A 6,159-nucleotide genomic window follows, 5' to 3' on the forward strand; every position below is an offset into this window, starting at 1 on the left:
GCTATGTGGTGTCCAGCAGCCCAGTGGATTATTGGTCATGGCTGAAGAAGGGACAGGAGGGCCTTGGCAGATCACAGCATGGGGTTAAGAAGGCCATGGGAGGAGTAGGGGTGGCTGAGACCTCTACCAGGACATACCAGATGAGGGTTTTCTCCCATCAGGTTGGGGAGGGAGCCCAGGTGTCCCATTCCAAGGTAAGCTCTAATAGCTGAACTGTAAAGGCAGCATCCTGTGGCAGCAACAGATTAAGTAGAATGATTTAATGTCTTGCATTGGAAGGGACCTTCAAAGATCATCTATTCTAACACCCCTGCTGTGTGCAAGGACATCTTTCACTAGATTAGTTGCTCAAAGTCCCATCCAACCTGACCTTGAATGCTTTCATGGCAGGACACCTGTAACTTATTGGGGAAACTTGTTCCACCCTCATTGTAAAATATTTCTTCCTTATATATTCAAAATATACCCTCTTTCAGTTTAAAGCCATCACTTTTTGTCCTGTCACTACAGGCAGTGATAAAATATCTTTCTCTGTCTTTCTTATAACCCCCCTTTAAATATTGAAAGGCCCCAAGAAGGTGCCCTTGAACCTTTCTCATCTCCAGGCTGAACAGCCCCAACTCTCTCAGCCTTTCTTTATGGAAAGGCACTCAGATAATTTTTGTGGCCCTCCTCTGGATCCACTCTAACAGGTCCATGCCTTTCCTGTGCTGGGGACCCCAGAGCTGAAGGGACTATTCAGGTGGGGCTTCACTTAAGCAGAGCAGAGGGGGAGAATCACCTCCCTTAATCTGCTGGCCACTCTTGATGCAGCCCAAGTTGTGGTTAGCTTTCTGAGCTGCAAGTGCACATTGCTGGCTCATGTCCCATTTTTCTTCCACCAGTATCCCTGAGTTCATTGAGTGGCTGCTGTTGCTTTTCTGTGAGATCCTGCTCTCAGTGGTACATAGAAATTCTGTCTTATGCAGTGCTGTCAGGCTGAGACAGAGTGCCCTCAGGATGTGCCTGGATCTCCAGGGGCTATGTGGAGAGTCTAGCTGAGTGTGACTTTGGGCACTGAAAATCTTTGAATTTCCAGCGGCCAATGAAAAACCCAGTCTTCTCAGTAGAGCCCTTCTCGGGTTTTGCTGGTGTGTTGCACGGGATGTGGACCCAGCTGTGTAACAGGCAGGAGTGAGGCACATGGCCAGGCACCTCTGGGATGACGGAAGGTCTGGTTTAAAAGGGAGTGGACAATCAGTCAAGGTGTTTCCACGTGTTGACATTCACTTAGCAGTGCTTTTAGGATGGCGAGATTTGATGTACCATCAGGTCTGTTCACAAAAGAGTTTAGAAACCAAATGCCTTCTGTGGAATTTGTCCCAACCCCGGGGTAGCTTATCCCATGTGAACCAGGATGTGGGAAAGAAGAATTCCTTCCTCACTCCCTAATAGCCTCTCAGTAGTCAGGAGACATTTCCTCTAACCGCAAATCATTCAGGTTTTTTTTTAGTTAAAGGTCGAGTGGGTTCGGTCAGTGTTCCCAGGAGGATATAACTGTACTCTCTGTGCTATTCCACAGGTATATAGCAGAAAATACCCGTACGTCGTTTTATGAAGGTGTTGCATTACAAGTGCATGAAAGGTGTGCCCAATTTCCAGTTTTACTTAAGGAAAAATTAGAGCATTTCATACATTTTTTTCTGTGTAGTATATTAAGAATATCAGGGAAGATAACTGAAACAATACTCATAAAGATTCTGAAAAAATAGTGGAAAATATTATATCCTTAAGTGTTGTATGCCACAGTCCTACAATATCCATATGAAAGTATATATGTAAGTCAACCATTATATTCCTTTCAGCTTATCTGTACCTGAGTAACATGCTGTTTGCTAATATATTTCACACTCCTAAACTCAGGTGACACCCTGTATTGTTACAAATAGACTTACAATGTTTTTTCTGTTTTTTTCAAATACTCTGCATTCTCTGGATTTTTTAAAAAAATTTCATCTTTACTTAAAAGTCTTCTTTACAGAACTATCTTTTTACTAAATTGTGTTATCAAATTCAAACTATAAACGGGTTTCCCCACTATGATTGTCTTATATTGTCCAAAAACAATGCAAAAAATTCAAAGTACAAAATTATGAAGAACTCTTGGTTAGCTTATGGACCCTCACACAATTCCTACATGCTGAGTGAAATGTATTTGGAGGGAGTAATAAACATTTAAACTTGGTGATGTGTATGTGCACTCAGGCACGATGTCAAATTCAGTTGATTTTCAATGTGCAGAGAGAGGAATATAATTATCTATGCTTTCCCAGAAAAGCTGAGGAAAATGCCTATACACTGAGCTCATCTAAAATATGAAGGCTTCTCATGAAAGAAACTGTCCCACTGCCTTTTCCAGAAGCCACAGGGTCTAGTGCAGCACTGACCTATCTTCTCAGTACGACCTTGAAGTGAGCCTTTCAGGGCTCTTTTCAGGTTACAGCAACAGCTGAGAAAAGAAGTAGCTGATTCCCACTACTGCCAGGACTTAATGGAAACTCAGCAGGGGATGGCTGGACAAATTAATTCCTTTGTATATCCTCTCTCTGATATTAATCTCCCCTGCTCTTTGCCCCCATTCCCAGGGTGACATATAACTGAACCCTTTTCCTTGTCCCTCTCAAGTCTCCTTCTGTGTACAAGTGTAGTTTCTGAGGCAAATACCATGTTGAACTAGCACGGCAAAATTTTGCAGTGCAGCGGGTTTTGCTTCACAAGATCCAGGATCAAGAGTAATGGAGAAGGCCACAGCAGGATATGTTATTAAAACTGAAACTCTCCTGTATGTTTATTCTTGGGCTAACTCCGGTCCTATTCAACAGCAGCTATTTTTGTTCACTCACTTAGGAATAATTGAGGCAGTACTATGTGCATTGAAGAAAGTGGTCTTACATTTGGGTGAATTATGTCTGTGCTATAATTCAAAGAGAAAATTAATTGCAATTAGAAGTGTCTTAATGTCGTTCTTATAACAACACCTTTGGTCAACCTGAATAGCAAGGAAAGCCATAGTTCCCTAGGATGTAGCATATGAAAGAAACTGCACCACTTTGTTAGGCAATGCTGTAAACATGCTCCTGCAAAGCACCGAGCATCTTGGCAGGAATGGAAAGCTCCATTTCTTCCAAAAGCAGGTAATAAATTAGAAACAGCTTAGATAAGAGCTTGAGAGGAAGTCAGCCTCATGTATTGGAGGAAACTTTCAACTAGCTGATTAACTCAATGACTGATTAAACTCCAACTCCCAATTAAAGTACAAGTACTTCCTTATGGAATTATATTTAAATAATGATGGTTTCAATGTCAGACCAAAGAAACAGCATAAGTAAATAGGTGGAAAGCAAAGCTAACTTCACTGGTCTGGATTTAACTTACTCAACATTGTGTGGTTGACACAGATGCCAAAGTCAGAAGCCCAGCAATCATCAGTCCCCTATAAGAGCCAACAGCCAAGGAAGATTGAAAAGGCATGGGCAGGCAGCAGATACATTCATTCACTTCAAGCATACTACAGGAAAATCTCTGCTGTGAGTGTTCTTGACTACCATATAATTACATCCCAAGCTACTAGAAAAATTTTCAATATAAAAAGACATTTGAGGTCTTAGTTGTTTAGGAGGACCTTAATCAGACCGTGCAAACCTGATCATCTTGGTCTCCCACGTCACAGCTGACAGCCCCACCTCAGTGACATCTCACAGTTCATTTCCTGTTCCAGAGGAATCCCCTTGCTGACGTTAGATCTGACACACTGAGAAAATAAAAAGAAACACGTTAACATGTTTATGTTTTAATTTGCCAGTTGTCTTCTACCTTCACCTCAATAAGAATATATAAAAAGGGATAATCCTTTACTTGATGTTTTAGTAGTCAGCTGTAAAAGACCTTGCTCATTGAAAGAAAGAGCTATAGACCATTGAAAAATGTTGCCAACAATTCACATTTTGACTAAACAAAACAAAAAGTGTAAAGGAAGGGAATCAAGATGAAAAATGTAGATTCGTTATGTATCTTACTTGAAAGTGCATTGGTAAAATCATTTCAGAACAACATGGTTTCATGAATAATTTGTTCGTATGTCAGAATTTTGCCAGAACATACTACCCATGATATTAGCACAGTGCTGCTTAAGTCTTCCAAGAGCAGATTTTTATATCCGCAGCCTCTCCACAGAGACTGGCTGGCTATTTACAGTGCTGGGTAAAAGCACTCGGTGCCCACAACAAAAACTGACTTAGCAGGGACTTCATCAGTATTTTCATTAGTGTTTTGAACAGGGAGAAGACACAAAGACAATAGAAACACAGGCAAGAAATATTGAAGAGTAATTTAGCTGGAAAAATTGAACTAAAACATATGGAAACAAAAGCCTGAAATATTCTTTGGTAACCTTGGCCAAAATACCAGTGATATTCTTGTCTGCAGCTTTCAATCAAAAGGCAAAATATTTCACTGATTTTTTGCCCCCCCCCGCACCCCCCGTTCCTTGGTTGCAGGCTAAGGATTTCAGGAAGTAATCTCAATGATGACTACCAACGAAAACAGACTAAGCATTACATTCAAGTTTCAAGACAAAGTGGTCAGGGAAAAGTAATTTGGACTATGCTTGTAGAGGTCAAAGATGGGGACGAGCATCAGATGAAGATCACTGAGAACCACTGGATACCCAGGACTTCTCTGTCACTGAAACTACCCATACAGATAGCACTTCTTTAATTTTCTGCAGCTGGAAAGCCATGGTGAAATCACAGAAAGTTTGCAGGCAGCCTGTTCTGGAATGTTCTTCTTCCGTGAGAAGCAAAGATGGCAAAGACTCATGGTCAGTCACTTGGCCACTCCCTTGAGCGTACCCTGAAGGGGTTTGAGCTGCATCCTTTGTGGCAGCTTGTTTTTTCTTTCATAAAGCTGATCTTTCTCCCACCAATGATTAATTTATATTTCCTGACATGTTGGCCTGTAAGGATCTTGCAAAGAAGGCTATAATCCAAAGTCCTCAATCCTATTTCTTGTCTGCTCTAAGTTCACAGGTGCCGGAGAATTACACGGGAGAAAAGTCCACCTCGTGCTGTGTCCTTGCTAGTACACTGCGCTATGCCAGGGAACATTTGCAGATATGGGAAGACAATCACTTCTACTGATAAAATATTAGTGGATTCCCTGTCAAGCTGTTGACCTGTGCCAGATACCAACCTCCTAAGCAGATTCAAAAGCATAACTGGACAGCTGGCATTTTCTGGGACCATTCCCAATACAGCCTGCCTCCAGCCTCATCATTCTTGATATGGAAATGGTTTACTCCTATAAGCATAAGCAGTCCTATGCCAGTTGGCCGAAGTTCCTGGACATGCTTAATTTACCAGCGTAGCAGCAGTGCTCCTGTAGAAAGGTTGGGAGCAGCCACAAAGGTACCTGACCTTGGGAAATGAGGGACCTGCTGGACGAAGCAACACTACCTTGACGGAAAAAGAGAAGGAAATGGCTCCTGCCCCTGTTAGCTTTCTGACATGTTTCCATCTCTGCAGAGCAGGACTCCGCTGCACCTGCATGCAAAGCACAACAGAGTCAGAGAAGAGGTAGAATGAGAGTAGACCAGGGATACAGGCTGTCCTGCCCAGCGATGTGGTGTGGGAAGGCTCTGAGGTGCTGACATTCCCTACAGAGGAGGGGGGATTTGGGCCTGCTGAAAATAGAACCTTCTTGGGATGGGGAACAGGCAGCTGTCTCACTCTCTGCCGCCGCTTAAGGCGTGGCTTCCCCTCCCCCATGCTCTGTCCCTCTCTGTGAGACCAGGAGCGAGAAGTCACCTCTTAGCAAGGCAGCACAGGTCAGGTGGGAAAGTGGCAGCCTCTCAAGACTGCTAGTCTCTGTCCCATCAGGACACCCCACCCCACACCCCCACTCATGATTTTTTCTTGGTGCCATTCATCTCGTGAAGGAGAAACTTGAGCTATACACACACTAAATAGGCGTGTGGGTGAGGACAGGGACCCCGTGAAATATCATGCCAAACAACTTCAGGCTCTTTGTAAAGGTGTAAGGATTTTCATAGTATATCTTGCAAATGCCTCATTTGGAAGCTGAGGATCTATGGGCTAGACAAATGGCTTGCTGTGACATTTG

Source organism: Phalacrocorax aristotelis, chromosome 16 (genome assembly GCF_949628215.1).
Source record: "Phalacrocorax aristotelis chromosome 16, bGulAri2.1, whole genome shotgun sequence".
Lineage (NCBI taxonomy): Eukaryota > Metazoa > Chordata > Aves > Suliformes > Phalacrocoracidae > Phalacrocorax > Phalacrocorax aristotelis.